We start from the raw sequence: 20895 nt of genomic DNA on the forward strand, positions 1-20895 counted from the left end.
TCAAAAATCATCCACAGTATTAAATAGATATATGGCAGTTTTACACTTCTGAGTTGTTTGTATATGTGTTAATTTCAGATGTAGTGCAATGAGTGATCACACAACCATTTATGACTATTGCCTGCAGAAATGCAGCTCTGTCTTATTGTTGCATGGTATTTATTATTCTTTTATCTGAGCAGTAATCTGAGACATGCAGTCTGTAAGGCATTTGGTATCATTCTCCTCAAAATGTGTGAGAATATTAGACAGCAATAATATACAGTTTTCAACAAATGCAGAGGAGGTTGGATATTACTGAACAGAAACTGTAAAATATGTGCTGCTTACTAACATTTAAGATCTTGATACTACTTCTATACTTTGGAAGTCTAACCTGGCTGACACACCCATTGCAGGTAAGGGTGTCTGAATTGCTGTTTTGATTTCCTTCTCACTACCAGTAATAATCCACAGTGACAATCCATAAGCAACAGACACTGAAGGAGTACCTGCACTATGTTTACATTTGACTGTTGTTTTTTTTTTTTTTTTGAAGATTTTTCTGAGGGATATGAAGACTGAAACTAAAATATGTGTCATTTAATTTCTACCTTCACTCTTTAATGATTTACCAGTACAAATGTATGAAACCAAACTGAGGACGTCCGATGAACAGCAGTACTTTTAGAATGTGTGAATCTTGGATGCCTGAGGCCTATTACTTGATAGAGAAGACATATATTCACATAAGTCACTGCTGTCACATGTTGAAATCATTGTACAAATCAACCATCTTTTACTTACTTACATTACCAAGTAACAGTATGCAAGGATATACCATACATTTATATTATTATACATTTTTTTAATATTGCAGGTTCAACAATTACCTTGTAAATCTGGCAGTTGTTACAGTTTTAGTTCAGGGCTGACTCTGTCAGATGCTAGGAGTACCCAGCCATTACATGGCTAGGTAAAGGTTGTGAGCATTGCCTGACATCAATGTTACTGTATGTATGTTCATAGGATGAAGGTTTTAGCCCCTTAGGTGGTGAGTGAGTGTGTTATGCATTACATCTTAGCCAGTGCAAGGGTATATTAAGCACACCTATGTCTGCCTTCACCCACAACAGCTACTGGTCTCCCCTCTGACTCCTCACTTGCATGTGGCTGTGCTGACCTTGCCAGTGGTAGTGGGATGTGTATCCCTTGCCCTTGTTGATCCTGCTGAAGCTGTTTTCTTAGGACGATGTTGTGAAGCATGGTGCAGAGAATGAAGATTTCACTACATGTACATAGATTGCACTGCATGACTCCCCCAGATGTATCTAGGCACTGGAAACACAACATCAGCAGCCCAGAACACATGGCCTGTGATATTTCTGGTTTGAGCATGTGCCTCATTATAGCATTCTTTAGCTGGTGTGTGTGCATTTCTGATGGGCATCATCAGCCATGGTTCAAACGCATAACCTGCATCTCCCAGTAAGTAGTACTATGGGATATCACCCCTGGACATCTTATAAATTTGGGAGTTATGTCAGATATGTGAGTTGTGGTAAATGCCTGGGTTGCCAGCACACACATTCAAAATGATTCCCTTAGTGGTACACATGACTTGACAGTTAATGGAGTAGAAGCCCTTTCTCTTTATGTATGCCATTCCCTGTTCCCCAGGCGGTACCTTGATTTCTATATGTGCACAGTCATGGCACCCAGCACTTTAGGGTAGTGTACTATAGGGTAGAACTCCTGCATAATTGTGGCCCTGTCCTCAGATGTGCAGGGAAAATAAATGTAGTGACTTGCACATTGGAGCATAGCATTCAGATATTATGGAGGATCCTGGATGCTGATGCATGTGACACCCCCAACATGTCCCCTGTTGGTTCACGGGTAGTTTGGTTCATAGGTTCATCTACCTGAGCTTTTACACAAATGTTAAGCCCCCATAGTTTTTTATTAGCCCGCCACCCCTTTAGTATGCCCCAGATATTCTATTTTGCTGTGCTGCAGTGCTGTGACGAGTGGGTGATCCTGGGGGGTCTATGCGATCTCCCATCATCCACAGTCAAAGATTTCTCTTGAACAAGGCCAGCGAGGTGCTCTGCCTCACATATACCGGGATTTTATTCCACAGCATAGGGAGTCTTTGGGTGATGAATCTCTGAAAAGTTCCTGCAGCTAAAATTCTAAGTGATAAACATACCTTTGTCTCCACCAGTACTGATTCCCCTCAGTTTGCATTTGGTCTGAGTTGAGGACAATAGAGGTTGCAGAGTTCCTGTAGTGTGTCTCTCTCCATCCTGTAGCACTATACAGTTTCCACCTCATGCGGATGTGATAAGTTAAATAGGGTCTAAAAACACTTTTCCTTCTTGGCCATGGTCTATTAGCAGCAGCAGCAGCAGCAGCATAGACTTCAGCCTGCTGCACATACAAATGAATTAAATCAACAGCAGCCCCTGACATTCTTTCTGTGTAGATTCTTTCCCATGGCTGTATTCCAAATGGTTTTGGAATTCACATGGAAAACCAGTACTGAGACTACAGTGTTGCTTTATAGCTTGTTGAATAGATCCTCTATCTTGGATTGGTTGATTAGCACACAATTCAGCTGCTTATGATGTAATTAGCATACCACGTGTTTACCATGTTTGTACACCTCTACACAGTGTGTAAAGCTGCTTACTGAATTCAAAACTGTGCACTACCATTTGCGTGTTGAGCCATGACATACACATGGTCTTAGCTGACTGTGTAGGGTTTATTGAATTTGCATCATATTCATTTTTTTGTTTTTATATCAGATTTTTTTTGGAAACAGCCCATTTAGGAAAACATTATAATAGGCTGTCAGTGTTTTTTTTTTATTCTTGTTATTTGCATGGGCAGTGATCGCTGAATGATATACACTGTATTTGTAAAGCATTACACACTATAGTACATTAAATCTTATTATATTTTTGTGATATACATGTAACAATAAACATATCACCTTAATTTTTAAGTTAACCACTGAATAATGTCAGCTGTGAAGCTAGTTTGTAATATTTATCTTGGATCATATACATATAGGGCTGGATTTCATAAAGATCAAGGAAGCTATTTACAGACAGTGCAGCACACTGAAGGAAGACTTCAGTGTACCTGGTATGGATGTGATTTCAGAAGACATGATGAAAGCTGACCAAGTACTTAAGAATTCAGCATAGGATAGAGATTCTGAACATGCCAGTCTGATTTGAAAACACATTGTATGCACACAATGCAACTCAAATGTGACCAATAGCCACAGTGACACTGTTTCTGATATCCTTGGTGCATGCTTTATGGATTCCAAGCAATTCAAGAAAATGCTACGGATTATAGAAAAATCCATAACAAAGCATATATATATATATATATATATATATATATATATATATATATATATATATATATACACCCTGCTGTTAATGTACTGCAAAAGGCTGCAGTGATAAAACCATAAATGAGGCTATGGTTGTACACCCTAGGAAAGCAGCCAGATAAAGTAAGAGCAAGGATGCAATTAAACCATTTGTCAGTCCAGGAAATAATCAGCAAATACTTGCTAGACAGACAATTGTTGCAGGCTTTCTGTGACCCACACGTCTTTACAGATCCTGTGAGGAAAACCCATTACCCTTGAAATCAAAGTGTGTCTCAGCCTGTATGTACTTGCAACTGGGACATTCCAGAGGCACATGGGGATTGTTGTGGGAGTATCACAGACAGCTGCCAGTCATATCCTGTCAAAATTCCTGGAAGCATTATGCAGCAAAGTGGATGGCTACATACACTTTCCATCCACACCTATGGAGTGGATAAATGTAATGCACCAGTTCTATAACATTACAAACTTCCCACAGGCACTCAGTGCAATAGACTGCACTCACCTGCCTATCAAAACACCAGTACATCCTGAAGCAGACTGATACAGAAACAGAAAGGGATGGCTATCCATCAATTGTAAATTTGTGTGTGCAGGAGATGGTATAAAAACATCAGGGCAACACACCCTAGAAGTGTCCATGATGCTGCCATTTGGAGGGAAAGTAGACTGAGGGCTGCTTTCCAGCAAGGTGAATGAAATACCTGAGAGACTTCTACTGGTTAAGAACAGAAACAAAGCTAGGCTGCAAGTTAAGGATACCCCTTACAACAATATCCATTCTGACCAAAAGTGTTTTTATTTCCAGCAACAGGTGACTGTGGCTATCCACTTGAGCTATAGCTGATGAACATGTACCATGAACCATCCAACCCTGCCTAAGAGACCTACAATAGAGCACACTCAGCAATCATATTATAGAATGTTAGTTTAGTGCATTGAAAGCTAGATTCAGATGTTTGGACACATTGAGGGTGCACTACACTAAACAGCTGAAGAGACAGCACAAATATTAATGGAGTACGCCATGCTGCACAACATGCTAACCAGAGCACATGGAGGTCTTTCTGCTGCAGGTGTGTGTGAACTACCCAAAGAACCTCACAAGTCTGAAGAAGACATCTCACAGGTAACAAAGGAGGAGTAGCGGGACATAGGGGGCAGGAATCACAAGTGTAGGCAACATAGGGTGAGACCACAAGTGCATGCCCTGGCAACACAGCAGCATCTGACCCGCATCTTTGAGTCATGACAAGCCACATAAACATTAGTACACAGATCGAAAATTGATGTTCAGGTGTTGCCCCACCACAGCAACACAGATTGCATGTAATGGCAAGTGGCCACTGAGCATCAGACATAACACCATAATCGTAACATGTTCCAACATGAACATATGAAAATGTGTCACAGCAGGGATCATCAACTCAGGGTACAGCTAACACAGGTATGCATACACACTCAGATTGTTGTATCACTATATATGCAAAACAATAAGGGACACACATTGGTGCTTCACATATATGTGTCTACAATATAATAACATGAAAAAAGATACCGCAAAGGATATAATGCAGAAATTTTAATTTCAGAAGACACATATCACAGTACATTGATAATTCAATAATATGAGCCAGCTATGTGTACTACACTTTTGGACACACTCTAATGCAGTCTAGGGAAACCTCGCTGACACCTCACACCATGGTCTGCTCTCCCCGACCATGTACAGACACATTTTCCCTGGTTTCTCCATAGAGGAGATGGACGGGGTTACATTACCATGTTGAGATGAATGAAGGAGCATAACTCCTAGCTGAAGGCCTTGTGAGTGGCGGGACCACAGCAGATGGACTAGCAGTTGAAATCTATTCCAGTTGGATCACAGACAGCAATTCTCAATGGTCCATGGTGGTTTTGAAGACAGATAGCCTGCCTCTACCAGGTTGCTATCTGCTGAACAAAGTCAGGGAACACAGAATCCTGCTGGTAGTATGACACTGCTGCAGTACCATAGAAGCCAGGGTTTCCAACAACCATGCCACTGCTAGCATACCATCATTCTGAGCCACTAATGCAGCCATAATCTCACTGTGTCTGCACTCTTGCCTATCATGAATGACATGCAGCTGGTGTTACACACAATCTGTGATATGGGCAAGTACAGAGACATCTGAACAATACTGTTGCTTTGACCATTAATTTGTCTGCAGCAGGAGGTGGACACCCTCTGACACCTGGCCAATCACAACATCTACTCCCCTATGTGTGCCTCTATAGCTTGTTTCTGGTTGTTCTGTGGAACCGCCATCAACAATGTTCTCAACTAGGGTGTGTAGGTCAATGGCCTCACTCTGTTCAACATCCACTGTGCTGCATCCACTGAATGACTAAACAAGTTGACTTCCACATCTGAGGAAACTCCAGCTGCAGCACTTGAAGACAGGCACGAGTTTAATACAGGTTCAAGTTTGAGCAACTTCTTCAGACAACAAACTAAATTCCATTCACATTTTTATACTCTCACGTCACAAGTAAATTTCATTAAAGAAATCAATTAGCTAACAATTTTTCAATTAAAAACCCGCCAAATAAAAAGCACCAAAGCATTACAACTTCTACAACTAATAGCAGCAAAAAGTATATAATACATATAATAAAAATGCTTATATTATTACTTGTCTCATAAAGATATAAATGAACATATATAAATAATTAAATAGTATACTGAACAAAGGGTATATGTTCAATATTTAATATTTAATGTATAATGTTTGGTATTTAATATTTAATGTTAAACATTTCATCTACATTATTCTAGTACTATGTCATACTGCAATATAAAATCATGTCTCATCCTAATTAACTCTATCAACTACTACATTACTAAATGTATTGCCAAAAAAGTTTTTAAATAAAATTTACCAATAAAATAGCGATACAAAACCAGAATGTGTATAATTGAAATATAGTTTAAAACTAAAGTGCTACAGAACCAGTATATTGCAAAACAGAAATGTAATTCCTAATCATGTAATGAATACAATACTAAAATGATAGTAAAATCTAAAGTCAAAACCTGGACCACCCTGACACAGCTCGGAAAAAAGAGGGGAGTGGGGGGGCAAGAGTAGAGAGGAGGGGGAGGAGGAGGGGGGGGGAGGAGAAAGGAAGAAAAAGAAAAGGAAAAGAAGAAAGGGAAGGGAAGAAACGGAAAGAGGGAAAGGGTAAAAAGAATGGTGAATAAACATATATAGTGAAAAATGAATAGAAGTAACCTAGTATACAGCAGTCAATGACAACCTGAGTAAGAAACCTGAGTGAAAAAATGAAAGAAGTGATGAAAAGAGATGGTAATAACAACTGTGATGGATCATATATATAGAAAAGCGTGTGTGGAAATAAGTACATATGTAAAACATCAAACATCATATTATAATGAGCTTCAAACAGTATGAATACTAGGATCATTTAGCTACGATTCAGACTCCTAAGTTTGAGTAGGCAGCCTATATTACAATGGTCATTTAAACCTGGATGGCAAAAGCGCTAGTGCGCCATTGCCACATAAGTTCACGTTCTTCTAACAACAAATTGTAAGGCCCAATATTAGTCTGAATTTGATCCAGTGCTGAATAAATAAACCGGATGTATGTTTACATAATGCATTTTCCATTTTATTGTTCTGTATAGCATATGTATGCTCATAAACTCTTTCTTTAAATTGTCTTTCAGTCTTCCCTATGTAGAAAGCTGGACACAATGAGCATAAGGCTACATATACTATTAATTTAGAACAACAGTTAAGTTTATATCTAATCTCATACTTCTTGTTGTTGATGGTAACCCGTTCTCCATTATACATGTGTTTACACATACTACAATTCTCACAAGTTTTCATTCCATTTTTTCTATTAAAACTTTTAATGGGGTTACTTTCCAAGATGTTTTTCAGATTGTAACCCCTTCTATAAACAATCCTCGGAAGGTTGCATAGTTTTTGTGAAATACTCTTGTCCTGTTGGATAACAGCCCAATTTTTAAATAACAATTTTTTAATGAGGTCACTGTCTGTATTGAAAGTTGTGATAAAGCTAATTCTGAACTCGTTACCAAGTTGAGGTTTAAGCTCAACTTGACCCTCACTCTCTACCAAGGGGTATGTTTGGCTAACTTCTACTAAAGCGTCAACTGTAACATGTGGTCCCTGATCAATGGATTGATTTAAAATGGGAACAATTATACCATTAAGTCTTTTCAATCTTACTTCCTCCACAATCTCTTCAACAAATTCATACGGGTAGCCTCTCACTAAAAGTTGGTAAGTAGGTCACATTCAGAATCAAAGTCATTACTATAAGTAGTCATTATCAATTGGCCCTTAACTATAGACTTTTTCTGTGTGATGGGATGGAGGCTAGAAAAATGCAAGTAAGAGTTACAATAAGTCTCCTTTCTATGTATTTTAGAGAAATATTGATTATTAACAACATCTTTTGATAGGTTCACATCCAAATAGTCAATGGAAACTAGTTGGAAATTAAAGGTGAACTTCAAAAAGTCTGTAGTGTTATTAAGAAAGTCTAAGAAATCCTCTGCTTTACTTTGGTTACCCTCAAAAAGAATAAAGATATCGTCCAGGAAGCGAGTGTAAAACTTAATGGAAGGGTCCAAGTGGCGTTATTAAATATAAACTGGTGTTCCCAGTATGCCATAACTGTGTTAAACACCACATTTTTGTAAGTACAATTTGTCATTGAAAGTAAAAAAGTTGTTAGTCAAAATAATGTCAATCAAGGTAGTCACTGTAAATATTTCATTTGTTGAAGCACCCTTTTTAAGTAGGAAAAGGTTAACCCACTCTATAGCTTCTAAATGTGGAATTGAAGAGTATAAGTCAATAACATCTACAGTGACAAAATTGTACTCTACATGGTATGCTATATCATTAAAGCTACTTAAAAATGACCAAGAATCTTTGCAAATTTGAACCTCAGTTGTTAAGTATTTTTTCAAGATGTTATCTACTAATTTAGCTGATGCGTATGTTATGGAATCTCGGCCATCTATAAGTGGTCTAAATGGGGGGTCTGAGATGTTTTTGTGAATTTTAGGTGTTGCAAACATGATTGGGATCCTGGGCCAGTTCATACTAATATAATGATAACTGTCTAAGTCAATATAACCATCCATAAATAAATCACTATAATGGCTTTTTATCATTCTATATGCTGTGTTTACTTCATTTAAGGATACTTCCTTATAAGTTTCGTTAGCTAAAATATTTTCCACTCTGTCAATATAATCAAAATTATCAAATAGAGTGATTCCCCCTCCTTTGTCAGGTTTAATGGCCCTAATATTTAATGTTTTAAAAGTAGTTAATAACATTCGTTCTTCCTTGCTAATATTACTTCTCTGCCTGTTTTTCCTATAAATTCCAGAGTGTGTATTACTGATACTACGCAAGTCTAGCTCCATGATATCTTCAAATGTAGACAGTGTGGGATGTAAAATAGGGTTATATTCACTCACAAGTTTGAGTGGTTGGTTAACTGATGGAGCATGTTCTAAAAGAATGCTAAGATTCAATTTCCTAACAAATAGTTTAGTATCCTTAATACATTGTACCAAGTCCATACTTTTAGTAGGCACAAAAGATTGTCCCCTGGAAAAAATGTCAGCCAAAGAAGGTTCAATATCAATGCAAGAAAAGTTATAAATCACAAAGTCCCCTGCAGTATTGTGCACAATATTGGGCATATTGGCTGCCCGGCCTATCTCTTCGGCTTGTATGAATTGGTTTTTTGGTTGTTGGTGTTGATGAAAATTCTGCTGGTTACTCTGATTATTAACATAATGTTTCTTAGGGATAGCCCCTGAGTTCTGTCTGTTGTAGTTATTACCCTGGTTAGTTGAAGTAGTCGGTTGGTCGTCCTGATAGTTCCTGTTAGGTGTAAACTGTCTACCGTTTCTCAAACGGCCAGCCCAAGTATTGTTGTTTCTGTTGTTAGGTCTGTCCGTAAAGGACCTAGGATTGGGTTCAAGACTGGTGTCATGTTCGTCAATAAAAGTCTCAAAGGTAGTAACTTCGTTCACTATGGTGTCGTTAGATGCATTATTACCTCCTGGTGGTTTGGGGTATGCTCTACCTTGATCATACGCAAGTCTGTCTCTGGTCAGCTTTTTATTTTTAGTATACTTTAATTTATTCAAAAGTTGTTCAATGGATGAAAAGATTCTGTCATAGTCAAATCTGTATCTGTTGAATTCCAAATGGTTCGTAATATAGCTGTTTAAAGTCTCAACTTCTTTACTAAGTTCTAAGATTTGAAGTCTATAATGTTTAATCATACATTCCATGAGTGCAAAACCCTGCTCGTTGAACAAATTCATTAACTCAGTATGAAATAGGGAGTTAAGTAGCAGTCCAGTCGGGTAAACATGGTGCCTTAAACCTTTAGGCACAATGTCTACAGCACTCCTGAAAGTAATTGACTTCAAGCTGAAGTTTTTTAATCTTCAGCAATTTAGTATCAAGAAGTTTGAGACTGTTAGTAAACTCTTTTTCACTCACCTCCTGTGTGTCCGCCAGTTGTTGTTGAAGTTGTCAAATTTAAGGTGGTTGATATTCTCAATCCAATCCTTAAAAGAGGCTCAATAAGCTCCCCAACGCCATTAGACCTCGAATGCCCTTGTGAGCCAGGTTCAATAATGAGTTCAGGAGTAATGTCATTAACAGCTGTCGGCTGGTTGTTCTGTTCACTAGAATCAGTGGTGTTAGAATTAAACGGCATGGATTGTATTCCATTGTTAGTTTGCAGAGAGTTAGGAATACTTGACATGTTACCACCGGTAGATGTAACTGGTGGTATGGAGTCTAAAGTAGTACAACTGCCCAATAGTTGCGAACCGGAAATATCAGCTGCACCAAGTTGTGAGTCGAGGCGGGATGAAAGCTTGTCAACCCTTTCAGTTAAAGCCAAAATAAGGGCTGTCAGGTTCATATCATCTTCGCAGGAAGGTTTTCTTCTCCAGAACAATAAAATGGAAAATGCATTATGTAAACATACATCCTTGCACCCTGGGCATAGGTTTATTTATTCAGCACTGGATCAAATTCAGACTAATATTAGAGGGGGGCCTTACAATTTGTTGTTAGAAGAACGTGAACTTATGTGGCAATGGCGTACTAACGCCTTTTGCCATCCAGGTTTAAATGACCATTGTAATATAGGCTGCCTACTCAAACTTAGGAGCCTGAATCGTAGCTAAATGATCCTAGTATTCATACTGTTTGTAGCTCATTATAACATGATGTTTGATGTTTTACACATGTACCTATTTCCACACACGCTTTTCTATATATACGATCCATTACAGTTGTTATTACCATCGCTTTTTATCACTTTTTATCACTTTTTTCATTTTTTCACTCAGGTTTCTTACTCAGGTTGTCATTGACTGCTGTATACTAGGTTACTTCTATTCATTTTTCACTATATATGTTTATTCATTACCGTACCCATTCTTCTTTACCCTTTCCCTCTTTCCCTTTCTTCCCTTCCCTTTCTTCTTTTCCTTTCCTTTTTCTTCCTTTCTCCTCCCCCCCCCTCTTCTTCCCCCTCCTTTCTACTCTCGCCTCCCCACTCCCCTCTTCTTTCCGAGCTGTGTCAGGGTGGTCCAGGTTTTGACTTTAGATTTTACTATCATTTTAGTATTGTATTCATTACATGATTTGGAATTACATTTCTGTTTTGCAACATACTGGTTCTGTAGCACTTTAGTTTTAAACTATATTTCAATTATACATATTCTGGTTTTGTATCGCAATTTTATTGGTAAACTTTATTTATAAACTTTTTTAGCAATACATTTAGTAATGTAGTAGTTGATAGAGTTAATTAGGATGAGACATGATTTTATATTGCAGTAGGATATAGTACTAGAATAATGTAGATGAAATGTTTAACATTAAATATTAAATACCAAACATTATACATTAAATATTAAATATTGAACAGATACCCTCTGTTCAGTATACTATTTAATTATTTATATATGTTCATTTATATCTTTATGAGACAAGTAATAATATAAGCATTTTTATTATATGTATTATATACTTTTTGCTGCTATTAGTTGTAGAAGTTGTAATGCTTTGGTGCTTTTTATTTGGCGGGTTTTTAATTGAAAAATTGTTAGCTAATTGATTTCTTTAATGAAATTTACTTGTGAGTATAAAAATGTGAATGGAATTTAGTTTGTTGTCTGAAGAAGTTGCTCAAACAACCTGTATTAAACTCGTGCCTGTCTTCAAGTGCTGCGTTGGATCTGCTTTTTTGATTTTCTAAGTTTGTTCCTGGTTCACTGAGTTTGAAACTCCAGCTGCAACAATGTCACTGTCAGCATCATGGATGAACTAGTACCCAAGGTCCTCTGTGCCTGGGCCATACTACCATGCTGAACACCATCATGATCATTAGATAGGCTGCTGGATGATACAGGTAGTTGATGTGGTACAAGATACAAAGACACAGATAAAGGCAATGTGCTTACATGATGGGTATCATTAAAGACATAAGGCATATATAGCTCACTGCAATGTTGCAAATAATAATGACTTTACATGAGGTCTACTGTATGCAGGTTTCATGGTATTTATATAAATAAAGCATATCATTTGCTTAGATGGTAAATATATATGACATATGTGATGAAAAAAATCCACACAAACACATCTGACAACAACGCATGGGAAGACAGCCCTTTTTATAAGGGACGAACTTCAACTAACGGCGGGGGAAAAAACATCATTACTGATCACATCATTACACCATTAACCAGGTGAACACAGTTAAACATACAGAATATGTGACATACACATACCATTCGTATGTGCACTCAATGATGCAGACTGGCCTAGGAATGTTAAGAAGGATACAATATACAGGATTAATAGCAATGACTGGTATGAAACATAGATGATGGCATACAACTGACAGATTGTGGATTGTACTATGGGTCCTGCAGTGGGAAAGTAAAGAGAAACACAAGACAGTCATGAATTTAGCAAAAAGAATACTGACAGCATCACATACATAACAAGTCACACAGGCTGCAAATACTCACATGATGGATGTTACAGCTGCATACCACATGGCCCTGTATTGACAAACATTGATATAAATGTTAGGCATCATATGTCTGCTACACATTATTTAAAGCTATGACAATTTGCTGTAACATACCTGGTTCGCCAGAACTTGAAAATGCATGACTTGGTCCTCCACTAGGCAAACCTGTAATGTACAATGGTAGGGAAATATCAATATAACACTAAAAAGCACTGCCATGAAATGAGGTTGAGGATCTAACAAGGTAATGTTTACAGTAACATTATAGAGACCATCACCTGCCAATCCCTGGTTTAGTCCCAAAGTAGATGAACCTGTGAATATTAATGCAAACAGCATTACAAGTGTTGTTTGGACTGTTCTGTCAATAGATGTCATTAGACTTATGTTCATCTCCCTCACCCTGTGTGGGTGTGTGCTTATGGCACAATACATAAACCCCTATGTCACGAGATGGGTTGCCAACTGGATCACTGACAGAACCCATATGGTAAGATTTGCTGGAGCTAGTTCTGACTCTAAACTTGCAAGTGGCATTCCCCAGGGCTCAGTCCTAGGATCTCTCCTGTTCGGCATATACTTCTCAGAGGTACAGGCAAGCACAGGAGGACTATAGCTAACCAAGTTTGCAGACGACTGCAAACTAGGGGCTATAATTGACTCTCCGGTGGACACAGACATCCTCCAAAAGGGTCTCAGTGAGACAGATACCTGGTGTCAAAATCATGGCCTCAAGCTAAATTCCAAAAAGTGGATAGTCATCCCCTTTGGAAAAAACAAAGTACCCACAAACTACCACATAGGTGATAGCCCCCTGAATATGGAAGACATAATAAGGGATCTGGGGAGCCAAGTAGATAGTAATCTCCTTTGATAATCACATTACCAAAGTGGTTAGAAAATCCTTCTACGTGGCCCATCTAATCACAAAAGAGTTTGCATCCAGATCAAAAGAGGTCACTGTGCCCCTCTATGCATCACTCATCAGAGCCATCATAGAGTACAACGCTCCATTTGGGATGTTCCTTACAAGACACCTGCAACAGCTGGAGAGACCACAGAAGTACCTCACTAAGAGGATCACTGGCCTCAAACAGATGCCTTATGCAGTTCGACTGAAGAAACTCCAGCTGTACTCGGTTGCATACCGCCTACTCAGAGGTGATCTCTGCCTGATGTACAAGGCCATGTCCAACCCAGAATTGACGGACATGCTCCACCTAAAGAAAACCTTATCTCCTCAAGCCACATGCTCTAGGAATCTAAACCTCACCACAACAATAAATAGGATGTACTGGAGGGATAGATTCCTGTCCCAGAGACTTCCCATGCTCTGGAACAAGATTCCAATCTACATTAGGTAGAGCTCCTCGCTTACACTCTTCAAGAGAAACCTTGTCGAGTGGATGGGAAACAGAAAGTTTACCCCGGGGATCACTTCAGTGACTCTGATGAGCAGAGGCACAGGGAACTAATCTAAAGGGGTGGTGAAAGCCAACACATTCTGGTCAGGCTTATAAATGCCTTCCAGCAGATAGCCTAGTACCTACCTATGAACCTATGAACAATGCATGAATGCACATGCTATGATAATATGCAGTGAGTGTCTCAATACAAAGTCCTGTGATAGAAAGAATGACATACATGTTCATCCTGGAACTCCAGCTTCAATCCCAATACCAAGAACATGTTGCTCCCTTCTTGATGTATGCATTGAGGCCAGAAATACTGTGATGTCATCAGAGAGGTCAGTGGTGATCCACCACCAATAGCATCCCTCAATATCTCATAACGTATCACTCTTTTGGCTGCATGTAGGATCATATCTCAGAGCAACATCATCTACAGGCATTAAAGGATTGGTTGTGGCCTCCAACTGCATTGATCATGTTGGTAATGTCCATCCAGATTTTATTTCTCGAAACTGTATCATCTGAATGGCCTAGGAGTCTCTGTCCATGCTCCTGGAGAGCATCAATTATGATGGCATTTTCCTGCGAGGAGAAGTTGTGACTCCTAGTATGGTTGACCATCTGAAAGACAGTGATACACACATCATAATATTCCATTTATGCATTTCATTCTGAGAACAACATATATCAACATACACAGTATGCATTCTTGTGCAATGAAAATGTCTGTATAACACTGGGTGAGATAAATAATAATGAGACACATTAAAAGTAGCAACAATATGGTGGCACAGTGGTGTAGCAGTTAGCATTGTCGCCTCACAACAATAGGTTCTCTGGTTCAGTTCTCAGCTGGGGCTCTTTCTGTGCATGTCTGTATGTCCACCCTGCATTCGCATGGGTATACTCCAGGTGCACTAGCTTCCACCCACATTCCAAAGACATGCATCTGACGTATTTCTCCCTGGGCCTCTGCTTAAAATGTGCTCTGTCCCAGGCAGACTTTTCTGGTAAACAAATATTAAATAGAACACTTTCATACATAACATTTGTAAAATCAACCAAACTTGGAATATCTCTGTTGTTTGTGAGTGGGATTAGAATCCCTGACAATAAATATATGTTACACTGAGGTCCAAAGACAGCAGCATCATGCTAAAATGCAACAACATCATGCCACAGGAGGTTGCTTGCATTTCACATTCAAATACTACAGCAAGTAACAATTTGAAGAACTTATGGAAAGCATCGACAAACCTCAGGATCGGGTCTATATTAGATCAGCGAACTCATAAACAAGTGAAAGCTGATAGATCGACCTTATTTTAGTGAATGTTCAAAATATCGACGCAACAGAAACCCGAATTGTTTCCTAGGGAAAAAAAAAGGTTGTCCGTTTCTGTTGCTTCATTATTTTCAGTGCTGTGGTGGAAAGTTACGGGTTGGATTCAGGTAAGTGTGCGATTGTATGAATGTGAATATAAGGGTGGGTTAGGTGAGTTAGGGTTAGGGCTCGGGTTAGGTATGTGTGCAACTGTGTCAAAGTGAGGGTTAGGGTGGGTTTAGGTGAGTTAGGGTTAGGGAGCGGGTGAGGTGAGTGTGCGATAGTGACAGACCTTAGGGTTAGGGTTTGGGTTAAGGTAAGTGGATAGTTAGTGGTGTGTGCATAGTTTAGTGTAGGGTTAGGTGTCAGATTTTAGGTGTATGTGTGTGGATTTCTGTTTGTTTGGTGTGCTTGTGTTGTGTGTATGTGTTTTGGATCAGCAATTTTTTTTCCCTTGGAAAAAAATCGCTGATCTGAGAGTTCAAGATTGTAAGCGTTCGCTTACATAATGTCAATTAATCAGCATTCGCTTTTGTAAGCATTCACTGATCTAATATCGACCCTCAGGATCTGTATCTAGGCTATAGATAATATGGATATGTAGTATATTTAGCCAGGACTGGTATCACCTTTGTTAAGAAGCATCATTGAAGAAATATCTGTAACAGCAAAACCACATGTTTTTAACAGTTTTGTTAGGAGACATGAATTAAGAAATATCCTTAATGTCGCTATCACAAACTAGATCAGGATAGTGTTGGAATCCATAGGTTTCCATAGTTGCACCACAGAGTGCAAGGAATTATCAGCAATAATTACAGATGATTCATAAAGCTGCCTTCATATACTGAAATTGAAGTCAATTATTTAAAATAACAACACCTGTGTACATAAAGTTCAAGACAACATCACTGCAGTAACTTATAACAACTTCTGTTAAAGATAACATTTTGAATAACAATTAATTTAAACAGGTACCTTTGGAAATGACTAACTTTAAAAGATTTACTAATCTCCAAAACAGAAATGCTACCAATTGCCCATGTACCTCTCACCCCGAATCATGGAATTAAAGTGCACCTAATGCGCACCCACCTTTAAGTACCATTTGTACCATGCATAATTAATGAGGTTAATTAAAATTCAAGTTTTTTCTAATCCCATTCACGCACATCTGAGTAAATTGGCTTCATGCACCAAAACATCTAGGTGTACTGCTTAAACACCCAGTAATTATCAATAAATGGTACCAAGTGTGGAAGTGCCTGTTACCTTCCAAACATCTTATAAAATGACACCAGCACCACTTTCAAATATTGATTTTGATACATTTACTGATCAGACCATTGCTAACTGTGAATTGAGTGGTACCTCAGTGAACATTTCCCTGTGTTTGCATTTACCAGACTTCTTCACATTTAGGATCATGATGGCTACTTTAAGGAGGCCTAGCCATGTCCATGCACCTAACTGGACTGATGAGGAGATGACCCAGATGTTGACCATGTATGCCATACTGGAGCAGAGGATGATAGCTAAACCCAGGAACTTCACCATGGTCTATGTATGAAATGAGATTGTGATGGAGCATCAACAGAGGATGGGGATGTACCACAATGGAGTTCAGGTTTATCACAGCTATAATGACCTGCATCAGACTGACACAGAGGAGATTAGAAAGAGGGTTGCCAAGGTGCAGAAGCAGCCTGTACATCCCTACAATGAATGTCAATATTGTACACATACTTGAGCATTGCTAGGGATTTTACAGATATTACTCTGTCCCATCAGATGTTTTTATAACAACTTAATAGCTGCTCTGACAATTATATCATGCAGTTAATTAATTGGACTTAGTAAATACTGTCATATCAACTGTGGGTTCGAATCTCATGTTGTTAATTTAATTAATAATGTATATCTTCTTTTTCTTTTGGCTGATCCTGTTAGGAGTCACCACAGCAGATCATCTGTTTCCATTTCTTCCTGTCTTCTGCATCTTGCTCTGTCACACTAACCACTTGCATGTCCTTTCTCATCACATCCATAAACATTATCATAGGCCTCCCTCTTTTCCTCTTACTTGGCAGCTCCATTCTTAGCATCCTTTCCCCAACAAACCCAGCATCCCTCCTCAGCTCATATCCAAACCAATGCAATCTCACCTCTCTGGCTTTCTCCAAACTGTTCAGCCTGAGCTGACACTCTAATATACTGATTCTTAAACCTGTCCATCCTTATCAAACTCAATGCAAATCTTAACATCTTTAACTCTGCCACCTCCAGCTCAGACTTCTGTCTTTTCATCAATGCCACTGTCTGCAACCCATATAACATAGCTAGTCTTAGTACCCTCATGAAAATATTCCCTTTCACCCTTACTGATACCCGTTTGTCAAATCACTCTTGACACTCTTCTCCACCCACTCCACCCTGCCTGTGCTCTCTTCTTCACCTCTTTTCCACACTCACCATTACAATGAACTGTTGATCCCAAGTATTTAAGCTCATCCACCTTCACCAACTCTACTCCCTGCATCCTCATCATTCCTCCATCCTGCATGAAAACAAACTACCACGCAGGCATTCATTTGAATACTGCATGAAAAAATAACACAAATTAGCATAACCACAATTTTATTACCATTTTCATCCAAAAAAATGGACTTCATCAGAATAACCAACATAAAAAATTCAATTACATTTAAACAAACTATTAACCAATAAAATACAAGAAATAATTAATTACTTAAAAAATTTAAAAGAACAGTAACTTTTTAAAAAGTTTCAACCTTCTTCCTTTTAAAAAACATTTGATGTTAATGTTTCCATTTGAACCGCATAACTTGACAGTGCCCACTCTAAGTTGCCATAAAGTTTCTTTCTGTTTGACAATATTTTTATAATAACCCTCATTTAAATCTAAAGAAATAACTTCAATTATAGTAAATACATTTTTTTAAATCACAACTGTGAATGTTTAAAAAGAGCATTATTTTCATCCCTAGACTTTATAGCTGCCAAATGTTCTTTTACTCTTACACATAAACTTCTTGTAGTCACACCTATGTAGAAAGCAAAAAAAAATAGAACATATGCTGACGTAAACCAACCCTTTAGATTTACAGTCAAAAACACCTGCGATAGGTATAGTATAACCAATATGATTAAATGACAAAAATGCACCTACTATGATGTATCTACACATACCACAATCACATCTGTACATCTCATTGGTCCTATTACCTATGTACACAATGTGCATTTTATTGTCATCATATTCTAATAATGTCTTTAAATTAAAAATAATTTCTATAAGTAAACCTAGGCCTAGAAGAAAAACTAGCAGCTAGGTCTAAATTACCTTCTATATCTTTCCAATTGTTTGTTAAAATATTTTTTATATTATAAGTGTCTACAGTCATGTCCAAAATGCATATTACATTTTTGTTATCAGTATTACTATTGATTTTTATCAGGGGTTTCAAACGTATATTGGGAAAGTCTATACTCTTTTTAACTTAACCTCGTCAGCTTTGTGTTTGAAATCATCCAACTTATAGCCTTTATTCATAAACAAGTTTGTAATAAATTCAACTTCCTCTGAAAAATCACTTTCATCTGTAGTTAACCTAGAAGCTTGAATGAACTGTCCCTTAGGACTATTATTAACCATAAATTGGGGGTGGTTAGTACTAAAATGTAAATAATTATTACTAAAATTATCTTTCCTATAAACTTTACTGTCAACTCTGTTATTAAACACATTCCAGAAAATTGAAACATCTAAAAAGTTAACCTTCTGACCACACTGTCCAAAGGTAAATTTCAAAAAACTAGAACTTCCATTTAAAGCAATGACAAAATTATTGGCATCTGATTCATTCCCTTCTAAAATAAAAAATAAATTATCCACAAAATGGTTGTAATAAACTATCCAAAACTCAGTTAGAAGAGAATTTAACTTTTCATCTTCCCACCAACCTAACTCTAAACTCGCATAAGTGGGGGTTGCAGCAGAACCCATCACAGCCCCCTTAATTTGCTGATAAATGTTACGATTGAACATAAAGAAATTATTTTTCAACATGACTTCCAATAACAAACAACAAAAGTTAACATCTTTTGTATTCATTTTGGAAATAAAATATAATAACTTCCTAATACAGCCAATGCCCTCATTATGTGGTATACAAGTAAAGAGAGAAGTAACATGAACAGTCAAAAAACATTTTTCATATGATCAAACTTATAGCTAGAAAAAAATGTTCTCTATTTATCAAGAAAATCCCAAGAATCTTGTTTAAATGATGGAAGGATTTGAACAATAGGATTTAAGATGGAATCAAAGTAAAGAGAAATACCTTCAGTAACATAACAAGGAGCTGAGGCTATTGGTCTGAAGGATGGGTTATTAATATCCTTATACAATTTAGGTATACTGAACATGGAGCCCAGTCTTGGGTTTTCAATAACCATAAAATTGTAAACTTCTGCATCAATAGACCCATCAATGTAACTGTCATATAACAAATTGTGAATACATTTGTAACACAAATGAATGTCCCTAACATGTTCTCCATGTTTTGGATATATTGGGATGTATCCATAATTATTAAACCCCCACCCTTGTCAGCCTTCATAAACCTAATATCGTTCATTGATCTTAACTCATTTAAAGCAACCCTTTCTTTTCTATCTAAATTGTAAAAACGAGCATTACATTTTTTACTTAATAATTCCCTTATTTCTTTTTCACAAAGTTGTTCCTAAACTTTTAGGGTGCTTACAATGTTGGGATTAAAAGTAGAAGGTTTCTGCAGCATATGTAATTTAAATTTAACCTTTGTGTAAATTCTTTCAAGCTGAGCAAAGTTCTACTGATTTCTGCTCGTTAACTTGGTATCAAATTTAGACCCTTTCTCAAGATCTGTAGCTGATGGAAAGTGAATTGTTTATCATTCAAGTTGAAAACCTTTGTACAGTACCTTAGTTCATTAGAGAATTTGTTCTCTTCCTCCATCTGGTCACTACTGCATAACCATCATTGTTTTTGTTGTCCAGAGCATTCATGTCCCTGTGTTGGCAAGGTTCTTTGGATCTTGTCCTTAAAGGGACACCTTCCTTATTTAATTCATTCACAGGATTTAATGGTAACTTTATAACCTGCTCTGGTAAAGTTTCATTCAAACACACAACATTTTCTTCAGTATTGATGTTAATATTAGCAGGTCACCTAGAACAAAAATTAGCAGTATTCTGATTAGACGGTTCATTTCCTGGGACGTTGATGGTAGGAGCGTCATGGAAGGAACCAACATTATTTGAAACTGCGGAGCTCTCTTTTGCCTCACAGTTTTAAACGTATCGTTGTATGATGATGGAACAAAGTTAGCATACGCATTTTTAATCTTGTAATTAAGACAGTCCCTGTCTAGTTTCCTCAACTTTTTTGCAGTGACAAATCTGTCAATGCGTTCTACAGACTGAACCATTTCAACGTAAAAGTTGTCACAACCATGTAACCAGGCTATGAGATCATGTTCTTTATGATCATTATCAATAACTTTTTGCTTTGCTTCCTGAATCAACATATTGTTGCGCAACAATTCCAATCCAGCATTG

The sequence above is a fragment of the Protopterus annectens genome, chromosome 3.part0 (assembly GCF_019279795.1).
Source record: "Protopterus annectens isolate FY-2018-M chromosome 3.part0, PAN1.0, whole genome shotgun sequence".
Lineage (NCBI taxonomy): Eukaryota > Metazoa > Chordata > Ceratodontiformes > Protopteridae > Protopterus > Protopterus annectens.